Source organism: Mytilus californianus, unplaced genomic scaffold, assembly GCF_021869535.1.
Source record: "Mytilus californianus isolate M0D057914Y unplaced genomic scaffold, xbMytCali1.0.p SCAF_2, whole genome shotgun sequence".
Classification (NCBI taxonomy): Eukaryota; Metazoa; Mollusca; class Bivalvia; order Mytilida; family Mytilidae; genus Mytilus; species Mytilus californianus.
In genome coordinates, this window is record NW_026262668.1 from 78,159,228 (window position 1) to 78,186,029 (window position 26,802).

Below are 26,802 nucleotides of genomic sequence, written 5' to 3' on the forward strand. Positions count from 1 at the left end.
CTTTTTAGCTTTCATTTTAATTTTTCCACTGCACAAAGCTAATCAAGCACTTTCCAAAAAAAAATTGTCATCAAATGAACGCCCTAGAACTACTATATCATCAAGATATATGAGACAAATTACTCATTGTTAACCAATTAGATTGTCTCCATAAACCTTTAAACTTTGCCGGAGCACCCTTCAATCCCAAAGGCATTAGTATGAACTCATACAGTCCGTATCTTGCTGCATAACATTATACATTTTTTAGAAACAATCAGTAACATATGCATGTGTTTCAAGAGGTAATCTACATAATTATCACAAACAGCAAAAGCAGCTTTCGCCTGATCTGCAGGCTCGCATTTCATCTGCCAATATCCAGATTAAAGATATTATGTTGAATAACATCTAATCCCAGACAAACCACCAAAAGAGTCATCAATCCATGGTAAAGGATACGCGTTATTAACTCTGACTGCATTAAATCCCCTGTTATTTACGCACTGTCCCAACCTATCGCACAATAACATCATCTTTCCAAGAATTAATAGATGGAATGATACATCAATTTTTATACGACTGCAGGTCGTATATTGGTATGACGTTGGCGTCGTCGTCGTCGTCCGAAGACACATTGGTTTTCGCACTCTAACTTTAGTTTAAATGAATGGAATTCTATGAAATTTTACCATAAGGTTCAATACCACAAAAGAAAGGTTGGGATTGATTTTGGGGGTTATGGTACCAACAGTTAAGGAATTAGGGGTCAAAAAGGGGCCAAAAATAAGCATTTTTGTAACTTCCAGACATAACTTGTGTGTTAGTGTATGGATCTCTCTGACATTGTACCACAAGGTTCCATATCACAAAGGGAATGCTGGGATTGATTTTGGGGGTAATTGCCTCCAAATTTTAGGAATTAGGGGCCAAAAAAGGGGCAAAAAACAAGCATTTTTCTAGTTTCATGACAATAACTTGTGTGTAAGTGTACGGATCTTTATGAAATTGTACTACAAGGTTCCATATCACAAAGGGAAAGCTGGAATTGAGTTTGGGGGTAATTGCCCAAAACGTTTAGGAATAAGGGGCCAAAAAGGGGCAAAAAATAAGCATTTTCTAGTTTCCAGACAATAACGTGTTCAAGTGTGTGGATCTCTCTGAAGTTGTACTGCAAGTTACCATACCACAAAGGGAAGGGTGGGATTGATTTTGGGGGTAATTGCCTCAAAATTTTAGGAATTAGGGGCAAAAAAACAAGCATTTTTCTAGGTTCAGGACAATAACTTGTGTGTAAGTGTATGGATCTTTATGAAATTGTACTACAAAGTTCCATATCCCAAAGGGAAAGCTGGGTTTGAGTTTGGGGTAATTGCCCTAAACGTTTAGGAATTTGGTGCCAAAAAGGGGCAAAAAAACAAGCATTTTTCTAGTTTCCAGACAATAACTTGTGTTCAAGTGTATAGATCTCTCTGAAATTGTACTGCAAGGTACCATACCACAAAAGGAAGGCTGGGATTGAGTTTGGGAGTGATGAATCATAAGAGGGTTCATAAAATTTTTTGGGGGGGGGGGTTTCTTTTAAATTTTCCATTTTAAATTGGTTATTTCTGATTTATATATAAAAGCAAATAATAATAATATGGTTTGAATAGGTAAATTAAAAATTTTTAAGTTCTTAGACCACATTCATTCTGTGTCAGAAACCTATGCTGTGTCAAATATTTATTCAACAATCCAAATTCAGTGCTGTATCAAACTTGAATGTTGTGTCCATACTTGCCCCGACTGTTCAGGGTTCGACCTCTGCGGTCGTATCAAGCTGCGCCCAGCGGAGCATTTTATTCCACTTTCTATCAACTTGCTCATCAACCTCTTTTGCTAGGGTACATAGGGAGACTTCGTGGTGATTGTAAATTCAGTTAAGCTTTACCTGTATTTATTTAATATTTTATGACACTTGTTTTACCCAAATCTGAGTGAAGCATGAAATAGTGTTTCACGCACTTTGAGTTGGCACTCAACTACGTACAGTATATTCTCTGGAATTCAATTATTGTAGTGACCTTAGTATATCATGAAAATTGATTGGATTTCTCTAGCCATATGCAGTGTTATTCCAAATCAGAAAATCGCTCTGGACACAGAGTCTTACATGTGATTAAGTGTTACATTTACCAGAGACATATTTTGTATTATATGTCTCTGCATTTACTTATGTTTCTGTTATTGAACATGCCATTAGTGTTTTGTTGCAGCCATTATTGATCTGTTGATTTCATTTCAAATTTGATGTTAATTCTACACCCTAGATTCTTTTACTGGTGCTGAATGTTCTAATATATGGCCATGAATGGTATGCTGCCTTACTAATGACGTGTTTATAGTCGGAATGTTATGGTATTTTGCCGTAGACAACTTTTCAATTTTTTTCTCAAATGGCTAGTATTTAAAATAAACTCTGATGCAGTTCTGATATTTGGAGGACGTCTGGTCCGATAAGGAGAATGATTTCCTCTTACTACAACAATGATTACTTACGTATATTTATTCGTTCTTCTGAAAACGTAATGGTCTTAATGTTGCAGTATTACATATAATGTTGGCTGAGACTGACTTTATCAAATCTTTTATTAGGCAGCTGTTTGCCAAGTTTTCTGAATCTTCATTTAAAGAGTGTCGTTAATGAATTGAATATGTTGTTTTGTTGATCGAAATGCCTGGTACTCTATTAATACCCATCTTTATTAAATTGTTGGAGTAAATTGTTACACTGCAATGATACTTTTTCTCTTTTGAATTGTTAGAGAGTTCTTGAACATTTTCTGTCTGTTTGATATCTTTTTATACTGTTTCAAGGTCTTAACACACGTCATCCAACTTTGCTTTACGTATACGAGGGTCTGGATGGAGGGGTTTCATATGTGTATTTTTTATTTTTAGGCCAGTTTTCTATATTCTATATTTTTGTGCCCATTATTCTCTATTCTCTATATTTTAGCACCGTATTATTTTGTATTCTTTATTCTTTGTTCCCATTTTTCTCTTATTTGTTCTGTAAACTCCGTATAGACCCTGGTGTATAGGGATTAATACAGGAACTATAGGTTGTTCGATTATACATGATTTCAATGATGGAAATTACAATGTTATGAATTAACAAACCCGTATTGCTTTAACTAAACTAGACACATGCAGAAATTTAAATATAAGATCTAGGATATTTGCTTCTCTGGTTGTCCATCTACTACTTGTATTAGTCTATTTCCAGTTACACCCAATTAGGCTATAAGAATGAAAACATTAATATTATTTGCTCTTTTTGGTACCTTTTGTCTCGCCTTGACGGAGTCAAAAAGCGAGACAAAGGTATGGTGTTTCCGGCGGCGGCGGCGTCGCCAACAATGTATTAGTTTCTGATTAGGTCAGTTTATGGGGAACCACTAGTGATAGGTCAATGATATTTGGTATTCAGTTGTATTAGAATTTCCATGGAGATTAGTTTGCCCAGCCCCCTAAGTGATGGTCTATTTACTAGGAAACCTATTTTGCTTAGTTTACATGTATTAGTTTGTGATTAGGTCAGTATATGGAGAACCACTAGTGGTAAGTCAATGATATTTGGTATGCAGTTGTATTTACAATGGCACATCTCATTTCCATTGAGATTATTTGGCCCCGCCCCCTTAGTCATAGTATATTGACTTTGAAACTTTTGCTTAGTGCTTAGTTTACATGTATTTGTTTGTGATTAGGACAATTTATAACCACTATTGGTAGGTCAATATTTGGTATGCAGTTGTATTAGCATTGGCACATCTCATTTCCGTGGAGATTGTTTGACCCAGTACTTTCAGTCGTGGTTCATTGACTTTGAATATTTTGCATAACTTGCATGTTAAAGTATTGCTATTTTAATTTCACATTTGAATTTTACTGTCAAAATACAAAAAGGCGAGACATATCTCTGTGTTAACAGTTTGTTATGAAAATGTCCATACCTTTCGATGTTTTATGTTTAGTTAGGCATGCAGAAAGATGAAAAAGATACACCGCGTAATGTGAAAAAAGATTTAATTTACAGAAATCTGTTACGAGCACAGATATGCTGGATTCATAATTCTTTCAGTGCAATCAACACACCTTTTATTTCAAAAATTCTTATCTTTACGAAACTAATATGATGCATTCTCCTGGTTTGAGTATATCGTGCTATGAAACAAGGAGCTATCTGTGCTTCCGTACAACATATGCCTGGTTTTGTGCAATCGGTGTACTACATTTCCTAGATTGTTGTTTTCCATATGGTGTAGACGTCTGATGTATGTGTTACGCTAAACAGATCCAACATATTTTTAGCACATTTACAAAAATGTACTACATTTCCTAGATTGTTGTTTTCCATATGGTGTAGACGTCTGATGTATGTGTTAAGCTAAACAGATCCAACATATTTTAGCACATTTACAAAAATGTACTACATTTCCTAGATTGTTGTTTTCCATATGATGTAGACGTCTGATGTATGAGTTAAGCTAAACAGATCCAACATATTTTTAGCACATTTACAAAAATGTACTAAATTTGAGAAACCACGGTTATTGAGACTTTGGAAGTTTCCTGGTAGAAACATAGATTATATAGAGAACAGTATTGACCGCCCAGCCTTATATGGTGGGGGGGGGGGGGGGGGGGGCAATACCTTTTTCTGTTAACCTGTTTTGGGCTATTTCAAGGTGTTGTTAACTGTTTGAAATATATATAAACTGTTAACTGTTTTCAACCCACTGTCTGTTATCTGTTCTGTTAAAATTGGCAATGTTGTTAACTGTTTTATATGAAAATGGGATTCCTGTTATCTGTTACTTTACACTTAAAGTGTTCACTGTTTTTGACATAATTTATCTCTGTTAACTGTTATTTACAAGAATTTTCAAGATTCACACTATTCACATTAAATTTGCTGTTAATCTCTTTCTTTACGGTGCTCCCCCTAAGGAGTAACATAAACAGCATATATGTAACTGTCTTTGGAGATCTCAATCTGATTAAAATCTGATGGTGTGATACGCTACACTCCGTTAGGGTGGAGAGAATCGTAGCGAAAAATAACAGCTGATTTTAATGAGATTTTTATCTTTAATAAAATTGAGAATGGAAACGGGGAATGTGTCAATGAGACAACAACCCGACCAAAGAGCAGAAAACAGTCCAGGGCCACCAATGGGTCTTCAATGCAGCGAGAAAATCCCGCACCTGGAGGCAGGCTTCAGCTGGCCCATAAATAAAAAAGTGTTCTAGTTCAGAGAAAATGGATGTCACACTAAACTCCGACACATATAAATGAACCAAAATTTAAAAAAAAAACATACAAGACTAACAAAGGCCAGAGGTTCCTGACTTGGGACAGGCGCAAAAATGCGGCGGGGTTAAACATGTTTTGTGAGATCTCAGCCCTCCCGCTATACCTCTAGCCAATGTAGAATAAACAAACGCATAGCATTACGCACAGTAAAACTCAGTTTAAAGGAAGTCCGAGTCCGATGTCAGAACAGGTAACAGAAGAAACTAAGCAAAATGACAATGATGACAGAAATTGACAAAAGAATACTAGCAGTTACTGACATGCCAGGTCCAGACCTCAATTAAACTGATTAAAAATCAAGCATAACCCTCCCGTTAGGGGTTTATTATCATACCATCGTAAAATATATGAAAAGAACATATAACCAGTATCATGCCAACAACTGGTTTTAGAATAAATGTGTTTATTTCCAAAGACCCTATGAGTGAATCAATATAAATTTCAAAAAATGCCATCTTTAATGACCTGACATCAGTACCGTAACTATATCCCTTCTGAATAAGTCTGTTGAAAGGTTTGGTTAGCTTTTGAGGTGACTGACGACATTTTTGTGCTTTGTATAGAATATTACCACAAAAGATTGGATGTGAAATACCTGAACGTATAAGATGTCTACACGTTGATTTATATTTATGAATAATATCCTTGTACCGATGACAAAATTTAGTAAATGTTTTGACAAGTTTGTGATATCGAAAACCCTGGTGTAAAAATTTTTCTGTAATACGATTTATTTCGTTAAATCAAAAAGTAAAATCACAAAAATACTGAACTCCGAGGAAAATTCAAAAGGAAAGTCCCTAATCGAATGGAGAATCAAATGATAAAACACAGCAAACGAATGGACAACAACTGTCATATTCCTGACTTGATACAGGCATTTTCAAATGTAGAAAATGGTGGATTGAACCTGGTTTTATAGCGCTAAACCTCTCTAAATACGTTTTACATATGTGAGCGAATCGAACAAGTTGAGATATATAAACACCGTTAGATGGTGACAAGGGAACGTGACCATCTAAAAATGGATAATTAACAATAGGAAATGAAAAATCATCTCTTTTTTCGTGAATTTTGGTATTAAGCTTCCCGTTAAAGATAAAGATATCCAGATCCAGGAAAAGGCAGTGTTCATTGTTAGTATTAGCTTTATTTAAAGTCAGTTCAGCAGGATAAATCTCTTTAGAGTACATACTGAACAGAAGTCGTCATTATTGAGAGCCAATATATCATCCAAATATCTAAAAGTGTTATTAAATTTTTGTATCAGATGATGTTTCGATGATCTTCGATGGGTCTTTTGCTGATTTTAGTCTTAATTGTAAATCCTAACAATACAGAAACAGATCCGCAAGAAGTGGTGCACAGTTAGTTCCCATTGGAATTCCGATAACTTGACGATATACGGAATATCCATAGCGAACAAAAATGTTATCTAGTCAAAATTTAAGTTTATTTCCGTCCCCTATTTAATTTATCCCCACGTGAACAGGAGTGGCCACTTCTGACCAGGGGAGATGTTCTGGCCCAGCTCAGCTCCCCGCTCAATCCCAAGATAAAAACAATGACAATGAGATTAAAATAATATAGTGTTTGATAAGTTACATTGACCCAGAGCACTTGAATGGAGTTGTGAAACATATATACATGACTTTTGTATAAGTCGTATAAGGCAGCAATAATATAAGTCACCTTTGTAGATCTTCGTAGTCTTATATCTCAGGTAATCAAAGTGACAATCAAAGCACAAAGATGACAAATATATGTCAAATGTATAAAAATACCTTGAGGTGTATCAATACAAGGCAAACAATACAGATTTTAAAAATACATAACTTTAAAATCAAATACAACCTAACCCATTGATTATTTCCATAATTGGCCAGTGGCTTCAGCTTCGTGTGGGTCTAGACAATAAAGCTTGCATTTGAAATGTTGAACAAAAAATGAAACAAACATTTTTAGGTATGCACTAGTTTTATAACATATTCTAATGGTATGACTAAATGGGATGCGTGGTTTACGTCAACGATACAACACAAATACCCCAAAAACATTAATAGGTCTAGCTGCTAAGTTTGAGGTACTTTACTTGTTCCTAAAGAATGGTTAATGATAAGAAATGCAGGCGAGACATTTCAGCGTGTGCACTCTTGTTCTGAATTATATTTTTTGACCTAAAGTAAAACTATATTCTCAAAGCCTATCATCGTGTTATTATGAAAACTCGGTCATAATCAGTAAAGCAGGCGTGACATTTCAACGTATACAATATAGTGACATATGTTGTAAATTAATCGAGATAAGGTGGGACTCACTGTTAACTAACTAAATCCGTTAAGTGCATCTTTCAATCCAGGAATCTCTTTAGATGCTAACTTTCGGATTCATTGGTGGCGAGCTTACGTATACAACTTCATCCTTTGGCAAATATATGTTTTTGGTAACGATTGCATTCACAGGATATGTTAAATGACCGTTTGAGACCTTCATTAGTAGTCAAGGTCATAAATCACCCTTGTGCAAGAGAATATGGTGTAAGTTCCACTTGGAAAACAGATTTGATGGTTTTCTTGTGAGGCGTTTTTAATGTCCCCTTTCATGCTTTGTTTTGTATCGTTTTGTCTGGAAAAAGTTTTGTTGCTTCGCATCACGGTGCGAAGCTATTAGTTTCATACGATATTCACGCCATCTTGAAATTATTACGTAACATATATTGGTTTTCATTAGTTGCCTTATGATATGGGAAAGATTCTATTGGTTAGAATAAGAAATAGAATTGGGGACATTATCGGACAGGAGATGATATCAAATACGGAAAATTTACAGTATGGGTATTCAAGATCCGATCTGATACTCGATGAATGAATAATTTCACTGGTACTGTTTTAATTTGCTATATAGTGTCACAGTGAAAAGTTAATGGTTTCTTTGGTTTAATTCGATATTTACGCGATCTTGAAATTATTAATAAATAAATATCGGTTCTGATTGATTGCCTTAATGATGATAATATGGTTCTATCGGCTAGAATGATAACATGTCCTGGATCAAGTTCCGAAGCAAGGTCGTCGGCTCTGAATTTGCCCGAAGTCCTGCATTTGACTGCCGAGTTTATGAGATTTGGTGCTTCCTTGGAAGTTGGTATCGGATTGGAAAAAAAAAACAGAAGATAGGGACGAAAATTTAAGTATAGGTATTTAAGACCCGATAAAACATTATTGCTTTATTTTGACGTTTTTTATGATAATGCGAAGCACTCCGAACCTTTTTAGAAAGGTTTAACTTGTGTTGCACTTATGAACGATTGTTCTTCAATTTATGTATAATTTTCGATCAAATGTTGTATAACATAACGGGTGTCGTATGCTGGGCATCCGATTTATTGGTGTCCGTATCAGATATAAAGTTAATATATATACTAGTAGCTATTTCCATTTTAATGCTCCCCGAAAAAAATTCCGGTGCATAAAGCGTTGTCCCCGAGTCCATAACCAATGGTTTCCGGATGGTAACCTGAATACCCCTTGCTTGATTACAATGAAACCTAAACATATGAAATATATAGGTAAGAAGAGGCCTATTGATTTTGGAGTCAATAGGTCAAAGTTCAAGGTCACTGTTACAAAAAATAGGGGAAAACATTGAAAAAATGGTTTCTGAATAGTAACGCGAGTTTCCCTTCCTTGATTAGAACGAAACTTGTATAGATGGAAGAAACGTGAAGTGGGTACCTATTAATGGATCAATAGGACAAAGGTCAAGGTCACTGTTATTTAAAGTATACCTTATTTTTTTTAGAAAAAAAAGGTTTCCGGATTGTAGGTCGAGTTACCCTTGCTTGATTGAAATGAATCTTACACAGATAACAGGGATAGTAGAAAAGCTAATTGATATCGGGATCAACAGGTCAAAGATCAAGGTCACTGTTCTTAATATTTTACAGTTGGTTTTAGGATGATTTCCTCATTGAAGTACATTTATACAAGTGAAAAAATAGTAATAAAAGAACATGTTCATTTGTCACTGCATGAATACTAGTATTTTGAAACCTTGAAATAAACGTGTTTTCTCTCAGTAAATGAGCAGTTTGGAAAACTATTCACTTGTTTCGTCTGTTTTAGCTTTTCGGTGTTTGGTTTTCTTAAAGAACTCATCAGTACTTTTCAAGTCCTTACTTGACCAAATTGCCGATTCGTCTTCAAAATACAAAATTTTGGAACTATTTTAAGTTATTTTTATTTTAAATGTTTCCTATTCAAGTTGAACATTATAGATTTAAAGATTTAATATATATTTTCTTAAACAGTTCATCATTATTGTATAATTTTCAATAGAAAAAAATACAAATTTAAGGTTTTCAATGCCATTAAATACCTTGTTTTCCTGTCTCCAAAGCAACACCTTAAATTTATGTGTGCCAATTACCATTTATATAAATTCTGCCTCTTTTGCAGATAAATATCCTTCACTATGGATGTATCACCCCTTGCACAATTATTTACATCATTTTTTCGAAAAGTTGTACCTATAGTTCAAGAAATTGTATTGAATACTGATCTTGCATGCGTCTTCTCGTTAAGGATGCCTTCACCATCCGATAAATGATCTTTCGCGCTTTAACGATTATTTGTCTGGATATACCGAATGGCGGCCGTAATATATATACTGGCTTGTTTTGGTGTAAAAAGTCATCATGAAAAGTGCGGATCCAAAAATAGAAAACACCTCATCAATCAATACCTTATATAAATAAGAGGATGTAGCATGAGTCCCAATGAGACAATTCTCCATCCAAGTCATTTATAAAAAGTTAACAATTATAGGTCAAAGTACGGCCTTCAACACGGAGCCTTGGCTCACACCGAACAGCAAGCTATAAAGGGTCCCAAGAGACTAGCGTAAAACAATTCAAACAGGAAAACCAACGGTCTAATCTATATAAAAAACGAGAAACGAGAAACACTAACGAACCACACCAACAAACGAAAACAGAACAACAGGCTCCTGACTTGAACGGGTGCATAAAAATGCAGCGGGTTTAAATGTTTTAACAGGCTCCAACCTTCACCCTATCCTGACACAGTGGTATAACATTACAACATAAAAAGACACACAATAAAATACTAATTGAAATGGCTTAACTCGATCAAAAAGACAATACACAAAACAAGTAAATATACACTGAACGAATAAGTTTGCCCTATGACACAATATAAATAAAAAAGATGTTTCAATGTCAAAAAGTCAACTTAAACCTGGGACAAAATGGCGTTAAATAAAGTAATGTACACAGGTAAATTTAAATATAATAATTTTGTTGTTAGTACAGAAACATTTTTTACAAAATAAATTTGTTATTCATAGTACGAATACAGAAGTGAATTTTTTTTCGTCATACTAAATAAAGGTGGTACATATTAAAAATAGTAAGACGAGATATAAATATGTCAAGTAATGTAAGTGTAATAAAATTGAGAATGGAAATGGGGAATGTGTCAAAGAGACAACAACCCGACCAAAGAGCAGAAAAAAATCGAAGGCCACCAATGGGTCTTCAACACAGCGAGAAAATCCCGCACCCAGAGGCGGGCTTCAGCTGGACCCTAAACAAAAATGTGTAAGACTGTTATCTCCTTAGATATGTATCATGCCCTTTTGCATTGCTAACGGCCATTGTACTTCAATTAGATTTCACCCATCAAATATCATGAAGAATTCAGAAATACATCATCTCGCACAATTCCTGAAGTAAATTTGTGTATGCATAGAAATTCAACACAGAAAAGAAGATGATAAACCCGTTATAGTGTTTAAACTATGTGTAAGGTCCTCGTAAGGTCACAGTAATCAATGCTTATACTAACTGCAGAAATGTATAACTAAACTCTAATGGTCAGTGTGATATTTGTTATAGTATGGTCCAAAAAATCTGCACAGGACCAAATATCTACGGTTCCACAACTTAACATGTAAAAGTATATTCATATTACTACGGTTACAACTCATTTTGCAACAAATGTACCAATATTTTCCAGGATTTCTCCAGTACATTCATCTTTTTTGAAGGATTGTAATATTGGTATAAAATAACACAGATAAACTACAAGTTGCCATTGATTTCAAGTCATTTGGGTAAGCCTACGGGCTTTACATCGTATATTGCCTTAAATTAACTGATATGTTGCTTTTTTTATTGTAAGAACGTTTTGATTTTTTCAGGATGAAACTACACTCTCACAAGACACATGGTTAGTATCTCTAGATCTTTATGGCGAGGTAACTGGAAGTGAACCACAATTCAGTGTAGTTACTTGCAGGGCAAATACCAAATTATCATACAGTTTCTGAAGTTCAGTGCTAAGGCTTTGTGGTGGCATACTTTGTCCGTGTATATAGCTTGGGGGAGCGTTGAGTTCCCACACACGTTTAACCCAGCTACATTCTATATGAGCCTGTTCCTTGTCGTTTTCGTTGTTTGCTGTGTGTCATGCTTGTTTTTCGTTGTTTGATGTGTGTCATGCTTGTTTTTCGTTGTTTGCTGTGTGTCATGCTTGTTTTTCGTTTGTTGTTTTGTCATAAATCAGGCCATTGTTTTCTTTCATTTCATTTTATTTTTATCACATTTTTTCATATTTGGGTCTTTTATAGCCGAGTATACCCATGGTATGGGTTTTGCTAATTGTTGAAGGCCGTATTCATAAGGGCACCTATCACCTTTCAATGTCATTTGGACTCTACATTGTGATGGTTGTCACATTGGCAATAATACCACATCTCCTTATTTTTTTTAATTTTCCATATAACTCGATTAGTCTCATGTTTTTACTACAGGACATTGATTGTTATAACGATGGAGAAATGATGTAATTTTTAAAGAATTATAATTGAAATATTTATTAATACAATTATGAAATTAAAAATTATATAAATCAAATTCAGTTTTTATCAATGTTTTTTTGAGTTTGATTTTCTTGGTGACTTCATTGGACTCAGACTGTTGACAAATTTTGTACTTGAACTGACAACACAGAAAAGCATACAGCAGATTCTTGCGATATTCATGAAAAACGCCCATGACTGCATTTCCGTAGATTCCATAGCAATTCCTTGTTCCAGGAAATGTCGCTTTGAGTATCCATACAATCCATAAAACATCACATCAGCCAAGAACAGGGTAAATATCACATATGCAACATTCCAAACCATTGTCATTGTTAATTTTTCTTTGATTGTAGGCAACACAAAAAAGCACCAGTTCAAGTAGATCACACACCAAATGGACATATCCATGAAATGGTCCCAACTGTTCGTCCTCAACATGGCAAGACTTACAGCGATAAATATTGAAATTCCAACTTTTTCTAAAGCAGGTCGCCCTAAAAAGCGTGTAAAACCACTTTTAGCACGCCCCCATGCCAATGAAACTTCTGATTTCATTTTGCTTCAGAGATTTTTTTTTCTAATGTGAAAAACTATTAGTCAAATGTTTACGTTTTCACGTCACTAAAGCGGAAGTTGACGGGTTCCCGCCAAACGTAAGTTTTTTTCGATATGGACATGCATGCTGTTCCGTGTAACTCCATAAAAATCCCGAGTTGAATTTTATATAGTCTGGATCACAGGCAAATGTCCCTGAAAATATATTTTTTTCAGAGACAAGTGATCTGGATGCCCCGATGGGGTTTACAGAATAGATAATAATAGACAAAAAGTGCAGAATAAAGGGCAAACAAATTTAGAATTGAGAAAAATATCCAAAATAATAACGAATAGAGAATAGGCAAAATCAATATTAGACTATATCAGAGGGTCGTAATGGGGGTAGAGTGAGAGACCCATATTCGCCGCATAATTCGTTCATTTCCACTTACATCCGACCTACATTCGAATATTTGGAACTTTTTATGAAGGTTTCAGAAATTTAACTATATGAAAAAAATGTTTAATAAAGAAATTATCTTCAAAACATTGGTTAATGGTTCTAAAAACGAACGCAAACTCAAAAGGAAATCAAGTTGTTCATGTACCATGGGGGACACATTTTCGCCGCAATGTATGATATGACCATTCTCATTATTCTGGTATATTATAAAAACGAAAGTTTTCAATTACATGAATTAGCTTGAGAGATCATTCCTATACGATTTTTCTCACAAATATTTACTTTAAGACTGCGCATGATTGCCATATAAATCTTACATAATTGCCAAAATCATTTAAAAACACCTGCATATTTCTCAATATGTGCGAATAACCTTGGAAATGGGGTAAAGAGGAATATCAACAGTTGTAACATTACAAACAGCCTTTACCATCTACGATTTAGGCAAGTATTGGGTAAAGGCACACAAATTTTACAGAAAGAATAGCAAAACGGCGAAAATGTGTCCAAGGCGAATATGCGCAACCCACTCTACCTTCATGACGAATAACCAATTTGACGCTAACAGTAGCCGAAAATGACCGTTTGACGCCGGCTGACGGTAAAGGGCATTCCTACTTTCATATCATAGATGGTCTAAGAAATTAAAGAATAAAGAAATTGAAGACCCCATTCAGACTATCTAATATTCTATAATGAAATTTTAAGAATAACCCTGCAAAATACCGAAACTAGTCTCCAGCAATAGACAGGTACAGGGCTGGTTCAAACGGGCACACGCGCCCCACAGGCACTTGTCTCTGCAAAATATACCTATAAAGTTTTACTTAAATTAATGTACAGTAACGTCAAAAAAGGAATAATTAGGGCCGTGCTCCCCTAACCCCACATCTTCGCTTCCCTGGATCTGCGCCTAATGGGCCTACCATACTAATTTTAATATTGACCGTCAATATTCAATATAAATAGAAACAAAGCGTATTTAACGTTGTATTTTGCAAGATTTTTTAAATTGACCGTCAACATATAAATAGAAACCGCAGCGTCCATATACCGGCTTAAATACCGTTTGAGATCACCCGATCGTTATAACCAACGAACAATGAACAAAGAAGAATGCTACACCATATGTAATATTTTACTTACTAGTATATGGCCAGGAGATCGGGGAAAGTCCATGCACTGGATCAATCATTATCATCAGTTTAATTTTTTGTTGACTTTGGTTAGCGACGGATTTAACATGTATTTCAGCTTATATATATATATATATATTTATATAAAACGTCTGAATAATAGTCAACGATTTTTCCCACGAGGGCGCTGGATCGTTACGAGTAACGATACATGTACACAATAAATAAATTATTCAAACGCCTAAAAAGTGTAGACAACAACACCAATAACAAAAAAAGGAACTATAAATGTAATTATTTATAAATATTTCGGATAACAGATATCCTTCATCAGTAAATATGATTGTGATTTTGAATGAATCATATATCAGTCTACTTAGATTGAACTATAACAATCTTGAAATTTATACAATAAAAAAGTCAAACCGAACATCAGGTAAGACGCTTGCACAATTCTAAATATGTGTTAAACACGACATAGGTTATATGACTAATTACAACAGAGAGTTCAAATATATGCTTTAAATAAAAATAATAATGTGCGATATGAACTAGCACAATTCTAAAGCTTTAACGGTGACGACAGTTATGATGTTACAAGAACGATTGCGTCAATAAGAATTCCAAATAAACAGCACTGAACAATCTAAATTTGTAAATATTTCAAATTTGACAACGGTAGAGTAGTTACAACATTATTATTTTTATTTAATATACTTATTGATGTTCGGTTTGACTTTTTTATTGTATAAATTTCAAGATTGTTATAGTTTAATCTAAGTAGACTGATATATGATTCATTCAACATCACAATCATATTTACTGATGAAGGATATCTGTTATCCGAAATATTTATAAATAATTACATTTATAGTTCCTTTTTTTGTTATTGGTGTTGTTGTCTACACTTTTTAGGCGTTTATATATATATATATATATATATATTCTGAGTACTTTTCTACGACCTCGATATTGTTTTAAGATAAACCTATAAAAAATGACCCCCCCTCCCCCCCTTTTAGAAGGATATCCAACCAATGACAACAGTAAAAAAAAACAAATCCTGGAATGACAGAGTTTCTATAGCTCTAAATTATCTAAATGCCCAAAAAGGCGCTAGCCAGGAGCGACCGTGCTAGACCCTCATTGGTAATCAAAGTCGTTAAAAACCACCCCGGTCATCATTATAGCTCTTCACAATGAATATGAATTACTAGTATACGACTAGCTGGCGTCTGGTTGCATTTGGTGGAAACTGTTTATAAAAAATGTATAAGGGTGAAAATTAACTGTGTGTGGTTTTATGATATTTTTGTAGTGGTAGTTGCCTCGGTTGCCTCGAAGACAGCTTTAATGATCTTTAATGTCAAGCCATAAGTCTTCCTGAATCGAATTACACAATATTCTCAAAATGATATTAGCTGGGATATACATCGTAATACATACGTTATATGCTATGGATTCATTATCATTCGGTGGATACCAATTTTCGTGGATGTCGTGGGTACAGAAAAACTACGAATTTAAATGTTCAACGAATTACAAATTTGATGTATGATTATATGCAGACTTTTGGAAAAACACGAAATCAAATATCTACCAAAATGCAAGTTTTCCTCAATCCACGAAAATTGGTACCCACGAAAATAAATGAATTCACAGTATATTAAATATGACAAACGACAACCGCTGAAGAGCTTGGCATGGAACCGGCATGTTTAACTAGTTTTTATTTCACCTTGACTCAACGGCCATGCGAGCTTTTGTCATCACATTGCGTTCGACGTTGTCGTAAACTTTTAGAAAAATCTTCTTCTTTGAAATTAGTGGGTCAAATGTTACCAAACTTTATATGAATGTTCCTTAGTGAATCTAGTTTAAAAATTGTGTCGGGGATTAGATCCATTAACAAACGCGACAGGTGTTACTTAAAATAGAACATAGAGGTAAACAGTTTATGGCTTTTATCCCTAAAACCAAAACAGGTAAAGCAAAACTGACTGGGTAAAAATTATCAACATTATAAGGTATACCTCCTGTGGAATTTTCAGGAAAATCGAACAACCAATTTTGGAGTTTTTGTCCCTAAATAGTCATTTATTTTTGCTAATTTCGAAGTTTTTGGTTATTATCTTGGAAATTTTAGAGATAGAGAAAATTTCAAACAGTTAGAATGACCAGAAGAATAAGATCTACAAATAAGTCATTAGGTCAGAATTCGTCATTGACCACTTATAGGGGTTCATACCTTTGAACGAGTATTTTTTACTTTTTTTGTATTAATTGTTTTGCGGAAACGATATTAGAATGACAATTTTTCACCCATTTTAGGATTTTTTTGCAGAAACTATAATATACAGAGAGCAATAGTAAAAAGCAAAAATGTTCAGCATCATAAGATCTACAAATAAGATAACAGGTTGAAATCATCAATTGACCCCTTAGAGCAGTTATTGCTCTTGAAAGAAGATTTTACCCTTTTTGCTTATTTTACAGAAACTATAACAATTAGAAAGGAACAGTAAAGAACAAAACTATTCAGAGCAATAAGATGCTCGATAAGTCAAATTGTCTGAAATTATCATAAATACTAGAATGTTAAGATCTAAATCACTTCCCCTTTTCACCAAAATTATCAGATGACTCCATATATAGGGGTTATTGCCCTTAAAAGAATTTTATATTGATATTTTAGGTTTTGCCTATTATCTCGAGAGAAAAAAATTGACTGTTTTCTTTCGTTTTTTAAAACTATTATCTTGAAAACTAAAATAGGTAGAATAAAAAAAAAGATAAGCAAACAATGATTAGCAGTACAATATCTACAAAACTCTCAATATGACAGAAACAATTGAATGCCTCCTTATTGGTGAGCTATTCAGATTCTTAGAAGCCTCTTGTTTAAATCTCGACCCAAGGACTAACAAATGGTAATAAACTCGTAACAGAAAGAAAAGTACTATATATATAAAGCGCTGTAACAATGGTATGTGACGCTAGTCACTGTTGCTTGTTTATCGTTATCCTTGTATAGAATACAGGAGAGGCGAAAGATATCAAAGGGATATTCAAATAAGTCGAAAACAACTGACAATGCCATAGCAAAAAAACGAAAAACGACGAAAAGACAAACAACAGTACACAAAACACAACATAGAAACTAAAGACTAAGCAACAAGAACCCCACAAAGGCGGAGGGTAATCTCAGGTGCTCCGAAAGGGAAAGCAGATCCTGCTCCACATGTGGCACCTGTCGTGTTGTTACAAACTCGGTGATAAGTCTAATCCGTTAGGTCACATCCGAGGAAAAGAGGACGGGATTGTGGTTACAACAATTGGAACATATCCGTCGTCATTTTTGAAACAGATATTCCATAACTGGCAACAAACTCGTGATGGCGTTCGTAGAATTTTCGACGGGATGATTTCAACTTCACCACTTGGAACTCTTTGTTCAATAGCTTCATTGTAAGCAGCAAATGGATGTATATATTCCATATGCATGTGCTGCTGAAATGATACATAGAAATGGAAATTTCACAATTGGGAAGCTGAAATCAGCTCTTTAGTTGTAAAGTTTTGTTTTTCAACTATAGGCATGGTCTAAAATTTAAAATTTATTTGTACAATACTTAGAAACGGATAGAATGAGAGGCTTTGGTAAGTATTTCTATCCTGTTTTGAGTCGAGTGCAACTCAAAATGTTTAAATTGAAGCAAACGATGTAAAAGTATCGCGAACCTGCATTCTTAAACGACTTCATAAAATGTTCGCTCCTCTTGTTTTTGACTTTTTGTCAGATATTCGGAATCCTCTGGTTTTATCCATCTACTGCCATTACAAATTTTGCCCGATAACCCCTACTTTTCTTTTCATAATTGTATTACATATAGTTTAAAAAGCCATATTTGAAGATCTTATAAAATCCTTGTTATTTTTCATAGTTTTTGAAAGAAAAAAGGTGGCAATGTTAAATGTATGAATATATACTCTAGAGAGAATCATTTCCCGCAAAGTTTTCAATGGCTTATATCTCGAAAACAAGTACATTTTTTTCTGCTTTTTTAGTTCTATTATTTATATACTATCAATTTATAACAGTCTTTTAAAAAGCTTGTTATTTTAAAACAGAGTATCGAACATCCTTAAGAGCGTCACAAACAAGACTGCATACGTTCGATGACTGTATATCGCATATGTTTATATGTAGCTAACAACGCTTATGGTTCCATGTTCGTAATATCATCATACAGTTATTACTAGTTCGTTAAGGGAAATCAGCAATGCAAGACTACTTCATTCAAACACCCATATATATTTTTAATGTATCTGAATTTGAAGATACCTACACGCAATAAACCTTAAATTGTACAAGAATCGTATTTTGCTTCAGATATTTCATCTTTGAACTTGGGATTGGAAAACGGGAACAAAACCACACATTCCCAATACAAATACATAAGTTTAACAAACCAGTTATAAAGCATACCGTATCAAATAATGCATACAGTCACCGTAAAGAAACCGCGGATATGAAATCTATAATGAAATCTATAATGAACTTTGGAAGGCCTTCAGACAGACAGAGAATTAAAAAGACAGTCATGCAATTCAACAATAAATACAGAGGGTCGGTTCTGCAATGTGGTGCTTTTCGTTCGGCCAAAAAAAAAAATTGCCTTTCTTTGGTGAATAATGGCTGAGAATACAAATTATTTATACACATTATATAATCACATGTATAACATACACTATTTATTCAATCATTGCATACTGAGAACAACTGCTAAGTTTACTACTTAAAACCCTCAAATACGGACAAAGAAAAATAAACGAGACGTGTTGTGGTTTCCGTTTAAATAACGAATCTCAATTAAGAATTCACCCGCCAAACACCCTTTATGCTAGGCACAAATTACAACGCGGTGCTACTCGACTTCGAAAAACCTAACAAATCTTATTTAATTTTGAAAAGAAATTGAAATCTTAACTGTATACAGTCAAGCATATGTAATGCTTTCTGCAATAAAGTATTCATTCGTTCATTTATTCATTCAATATAACCAGAGACATATAATACAATTGTATTATATGTCTCTGATATAACAATACACATTTTTATTTCCCGAATTTTTTAAATCTTTTTATTTATCAAGGATTTAAACGATTTCACTCACAGTTTCAGCATGAAATTTGATAGACAATATAACGGTTTTATGGTCATAAATACTACTTAAGGCTAAGTCTACAGACCCAATCATTATTCATTTAATTCGTTGCCATTTATTTGGGATTCGATCCTTGATGCCAGTCACTGGTGTATAATTCCTAATGTGTCCTCTTATGGCACGAAATGTCTGATGTATAGTAATTAATTCCATCAGACTTAAAACTTTATTTAATTCAGGATTCCAATTAAGTCCATTGCACTATCATTTTATAGTCTGAAAGTAGAAATTTTATATTGAAAACAGACATCTCGTTTGGATTCTCAATTCAGATATATATATAAGTTTGTAGTTTCTTATACTTGTACAGTGTGATACTATTTCATACACTTTGTCGCTCTTAAACTATGTCGCCAGGTAATCTTTTTGTTTAGAGAGAGGACACCATATGCTAGCCCGAGATAAAGGCCACCAGACGTCGAAGGAATCTCGGATTAGTTTATGTGTGTCTCACACACGATTACAGGAGACTCACCTTTGTCAGTGTGAAAATAGTTGTGCTAGTTGTCCTATGAAAGAGGGTCTGGGTTGGGGTCCTTCTTTTCTGTATTCTTTAATGTTTTAGACCTTTTTTCTCTATTCTTTATATATATCTAATAACCACATTATTCTCCATTTCTGTTTTTCTTTTTTTGCCTACTTTTCCCTTTATTCTGCACATTTTCCCCATTATTGAAAAAACAGCATGCTTCAGATGTCAAAGCGTATGTGTTAACTTTGCTTGGTAGCAATAACATTCATAAAGTAAGTTGGATATGCGTTTTAGTATGCAATTAAGATTGATGGCCTGGGTATTACGAAATTTTCAAAGTGCAACAATATAAAAAAAAGTAAAAATAAAGAATAAAAGTGACGTGCCATTTTGTACATATACCAAAGGGAAACGTTGTTCATAGCATTTACTGTTAAATATGTCATTGCATTTAATAGAAAATGGGAATTTGGTGGCAAATAAAGCCAATTTAAGATTTTTGCAAAAAACCCACAGACTTTATTACAGAGGTTTTCGTTATAAAATTGTAAACATAAATTACTCGCTTGCTTGTTAAATACCCATTAATTAGATCATTTACACATGAAATATCATCTAAAAGTATCCAGTTTCTAGACATACTTGTGGGAAACAATCTTAATTAAGACATTAAACTACTAACTAGTATATTAAAAACCATCTGATAATTTTCAATATCTTGAACGAACATCAGCCCACTCTATGTCGGTATTCAAACTTCATAACTCAGTGAGGCCCCTCATGGGGATGTCCAAGTAATCACATAATCACACATATTTTGCCAATATAATCACATAATCATTAACTATTCTTTTAAACAAGATAATCAAATAATCAAAAATACAGTCCTAGATTATCAAATAATCATGAAATATTTGGTCTGGTAATCAAATAATCACTATAAAAACGGCCAAGTAATCTCATAATCAAAAAAGAATACACACACTATCTAAATTACATGCTGTGTGAGTTTCTATAAAAGTACCAAAATAATTGCTGAAAAAAAGTATTCCATAACAAAAAAATATCAGTCATACATTGAGTAAACCAATTCTAGATAACTCTAGATACATACACATATACATAGAAAATGGGAATTATTACAAAGGATGATGTTGATATACTGGATTACGATAAGATGATCATAAGATATACTGGATTGGTCCTGGACCCGATTCTTAATTAAAAATTTAATAATTAACAGTTATCAGTGTTTGAGAATTTAACTCAAATCGGTCGGAACATCAGTGAAGTGAGGGGGTGGACAGGGGAGTACACTTCTCCCACCTCCCGCCCCTTATCTCCCACCAGGAACATATATATATCAGATTCATTTCCCGTTAGATATACTGTTCCCAGCTCCCACCTCCCACTTTTAGAATCTTTTTTTTCTCTCCCTCCTATTTTTTGTCTCCCACCTCCCGCCCCCACCTCCCAGCTCCCTCAAAAGCTGTCCACCCCCTCTGAAGTTGACAGCTATATAATGTCCCTTTAAAACTTTTTATCAGTCAGTCATTATGTTCAAGGACGTATATATTGCATAAAACACGTCCTTGTTATGTTCGAACAAAGGCATATTATACTATACAAATCCTTGTTTTAAACAATATCATGCCATAATTGTTTTGGAAAAAACGCTGAGGTCAGTAATTGATATTGATATTTATTGAACTGCGAAGAAATTACCCTCGCAAAGACATAGAAAAGCAAAAGGAGCGCCGATATAAAATTTCCCGCCAAATGTAACTCTTGACTGGTCACTAAGAATTTTGCCAGTGGCGGTCGGAAGTGGGTTTTAAATATGTAAACAAAGAATTTTCAAGCTATTCTATAAAAGTTATAAGATGATGAGTGAAGAAAGAAACAATTACATAACAGTCACCTATTCTGATTACACAAACAACAGGTATGATTGATCATATTATGACAGTATTCATGAATGTATGATGTGCAAACATGTGAAAAACGCTCAGAAACAATTGATGGGGAAAAAGCAAATGGAAATTTAAGAGCTATTCAGTACTCGAAGCTCATGCTTTATTCAGAAAGAGATACCAGTTCTGTCATTAAAAACTCACCAATAGCAGCATACTTCTATATAAAAATAAAGAGATGTGGTATGATTGCCAATGAGACAACTATATACACCATAAAAGTTCAAATGAAGTGGATGTAAGCTATTTCAGGCAACCTACGGCCTTCAACAACAAGAAAAACCCATACTGTTTATTCCTATATAAAAGGCCCCGACATGAAAAATATGAAACAATTCTATTGAGAAAACTAACAGCATAATTTATAATAAAATAATTTACAAAAAAACAAATATGACAGACATGAACCAATGACTATCACTGAACTGTAGGCTCCTGACTTGGGACATTTGTTTATTTTTATGTTAAATTTATTTGTTGTGGTAATTTGGAAGCTAATGGTCATTGGTCTTGGAGAAAAATGTCTGAATCAGTTACTGTAAAATAACTGTTATAAACATGTTATAAACTTTTTTATCTAAATTTTTCCCATTTTTATGCACAAATTCTGTTAATGGACACATGAAATACAATGTAATTAATTTTCATAGATGGCAAGGTATAATATAAAAATTCGTGAAGAGTTCGGTGGAACCCTGTGTCTCACCTAGGATTGCTGATGTCAGTATAAAAGTGTAATGTTGACTGCAAAAAGTGAATCTGATGGATTAAAGAAAAAATCTAACTCTTTTTAGATGCTTTTTCTTGATCTTGTAGATAAGCTATGAATGTTTACTGATTTATCATCTCAAAAATAATTAATCCCAGACTGTCTGATAATCATTGATAATTGCAAAAAAAAACAATAATAAGTTAGTAAAATTACAAAAAATGAAGAAAAAAAATACTTTCAACATTTTGCTTCAGACATTATCTAGTAATCATAAAAAATTAGGTTCTGCCAAATTTTCATAAAATTCATGAAGGTTTGACAAAGTAAATTGATATGTGACAAACTTTAAGCTCAGACTGCATCTACAAAACAACAAAATCCTTTTTATCAGTAAAAAACGGAAAAAATTAAAAACAGTTTTTTATTATGCTCTGGATATTGACTTTTGATCATAAATAAGCTTGTAAAAATGTTTCCAACTTCTGTAAAATTTCATGAAGGTTTACCTCGACTGTAAAAAAAGGTCTGTTTATCCGTTAAATAAAAAGAAATATTTTTAAAATTTTGCTCTGAATACTGTCTTTAATTTGGTCATAAAAAGCTTCTGTCCAGCTTCAGTAAAATTACATGAAGGTATGACAAAGTTATTGATGTTTTAAAAAAACTTTAACCACAGACTGAACCTTAATGTTGAAGACGCTGACGCCAACTGAATCTAGGATCGCTAGGTCTTGTTTTTTTATGTCGCAGGCTCGACTAAAATGAAAATCACAAATCGTATCTCAGCAGATAATGAATTGCTTTAAACAATAGGAAACAGTAGAATTCACAGTATTTCAGACTTCAACAGAAAATAAACAAATATATAATATGATACCTTTTGATAAAAAAGTAAATTTCGTCACTTTTATCTTCAATTACAAGCCATTGAAGAAAGAATTACAAGCCTTGTGTGCTTTTAACCAGTTCTTTAATTTATCAAGATTAAATTACTTTTTCCTCCTAAATTCATGTGAAGGCCCAGGTGTTTTGACGTAAACCTAGCTACGCGCCTGCTCTGAGGGGGGGAGTAGTTTTTTTTACCAAACAAAATATGCAGGTTCCCAACTTTGAAGAAAAAATATTTCAATATCGTTTAAAAGCGAAACAATATTTTGATTTAGAGTTTTTTCCATTGAATTTAATGTTCACTTTTTAAAAAGGCACTGGCTACAATTACCGCCAAAAGTAATAATAAGAAATAATTATTGTTACTTCCGAGACTAATTTGCAGGTAACAATAATATAATTTCTTATTGTTACCTGCAGTTATTGTTACCCACAAAATATATTCAGACAAGCACTAGTACTGATCTCAAAAATGTTAGATATGAAAGCAATCTGTGAAATAAATTTAAACAATTAAATTATGATGTAAAAAAAACTTGAACATGGTTAAGCTTCCAGATGTATTGACCTATATGACGTTCACTTTTCCAAACAAAGTCGATTAAAACAACTCACTAAAGACGACTTGAATTCGTTAAATAAAATAAAACGGTTTACTCTTTTGTCAATGTCACAATGCTTATGCTGTTACATCACAGTAAGCACCGATTGTTTTACAACTTCATTTAACTGCTTATTGTGTCGTATAGACATGCATATATATGGATCTATAGTTTGCAATGGGTGTCTGGAGTGGTACCACCTGAAGTGTGTTGGTCTCAAAATGCCACGTAGGGATACATACTGGATATGCAGAAAGTGCCACCAAAATAAATAGTTAAGAGAATTGAAAATATGTATAAATGTGCTTTCAATTCATCATTACTTTGTTCAATAAATAATTTTCTATTCAGTCATATCAATTTGTTTAAATATGTAGAACAACGTATACAGGACAATGACAAAGAGACAGTACAAAGTATCCCGATGATACACACAGAAATGACATACTTTGTAAATGTAAAATTTTGCAGGTAACAATAAACAATGAAATTATTGATACCTCTGAACTCTCATTTTGATGCTTTGAAAAAATAGTTAAGTACATTTACTAGATGGCGTGCATACTGAGACTAGCACTTTATTACCATTATAACCTATTTGATTTAAAGAACAGTCTCAGTGTACATAAATGTTTATACATGTATGGTGGTGGAACAGATCCTTGTATGTACAATTATGAATATATGTAGGACTCAAATCTATGGCGGGTTCCAAATCTATGGCAGATTCCTAATCTATGGCAAATGTGACGTAACAAACGTCAAACAAATCAAATCTATGGCAGATCTTTAAATTACGTCACAATAGAATAACGCAATATTACATCGTCGCCGCCGCAAACGTTGGCGGAACTCATAGATTTGAACACAATTCCAGATGAAGGTATTTCCCTCGACAACAATTTGCGGATGGTTTAAAGGAAGATATGACTTATTATCCGGAAGAGGGACAAAATGTGCTGTACCGGCCGAAACCCGCGATGAACAAGGGCACCGCTTTTTTCAGTACCGGATATTTTAGAAAGGAGTAATAGTAAATATTTTACTGTCTACAGCTGGCAAAGTTTATAAAGTGAAAGATAAAATTACCGGATACCAATTTGATTTAAATCGTCTTCAAATAAAAATGATATTAACGATGAAGTAAATATTATTTGAAAACTCAAACTGTTCATTTTTATTTATCATTTTTGTTTTATAAAAAAAACTATCCCCTTTTTTTTTGTTTATAAGGGACTTACTAGTTGGTTTAATGAATAGGTTAAATAGGTAACATGCACAGATTAAAAAATGTTTATTTTTACGGTGCACATCATTTCAATCTTGAAGTCTGTATTAAGGTATATGATTTCATCATTTACGAATTTGATTGGTTGCCAACACGATTTGGTTGACCATTATGAAATGTTTATTTCACAAATATTTATATACATGCTCCCGTCGTACATGCCCACTTGTTTAAGACAAGTCATTGGTCGTATATGTACTGCATTGTTTTCCATTTGCACAAAATTTGCCATAGATTTGAAAACAACAAAAAACCCGCCATAGATTAGGAAATTACAAAACTTGCCATAGATTAGGATTGTAAAACAATCTGCCATAGATTTGGGGTGGCATGACGTCACTTTTACCATAGATTAGGAATCTGCCATAGATTTGGCACCCACCATAGATTTGAGTCCTACATATATAAATAGTTTTATGCTGCTTATGCTTTGTGTTGTGATAAGTCAGAACTAAATGCTACATGTAGGATAAAATCCTGAGCTTATAATTGAATTAGACAATCTGCCATCATGATCTTATAAATTTGGTGGTGGGTTCATGGGACAGTGTTGATTTAATATAAAAATAAGAAGTTGTGGTATAACTGCCAAGTAGACAACTCTCCACCTGAGACCAAATGACATAAATGTTAACAACTATATGGCACCGTACAGCCTTTAACAATTAGCAAAACCCATACCACATAGTCAGCTATAAAAGGACCCGACATGACAAATGTAAAACTATTCAAACGAGAAAACTAGCAGCCTGATTTACAAAATGTATGCACAAAACAATGGCACAAACAAATGATATAAAGCAACAAACAAAACCACTGAATTACAGGTTCCTAACTTACATACATACAGAATGTATGTGGCGGGGTTAAACTTTTTTGCTGGTGCGCCAACCCCCCTGACTTGGGACAGTGATGTAACAATACAACATAAGAACAAACTATAAAAATCAGTTGAAAAATGCTTAACTCATCAGATTGATACAAAGCAGAAAAATAACTAACAAAAACAGAGACCAGACGTGGCAGAGTATTTATACATCCCTACAACAAAAAAGACACAAAGTACAAATCTGAGAGTACTCACAGATACTGACAGCTAGTTCAAAGCCAATAAAAACTAATAAAAAAATCATGTATCTAAGACTAAAATATCAATCAGTACACATCAAACATCTAATGGATTTAGTGTAAAGTCATTAACAGTCAAAGAAAAACATGACCTTGTGCAATGCCAAAATACAGGTATTGTCTTGTAAAACCAAGAAGGTGCATAC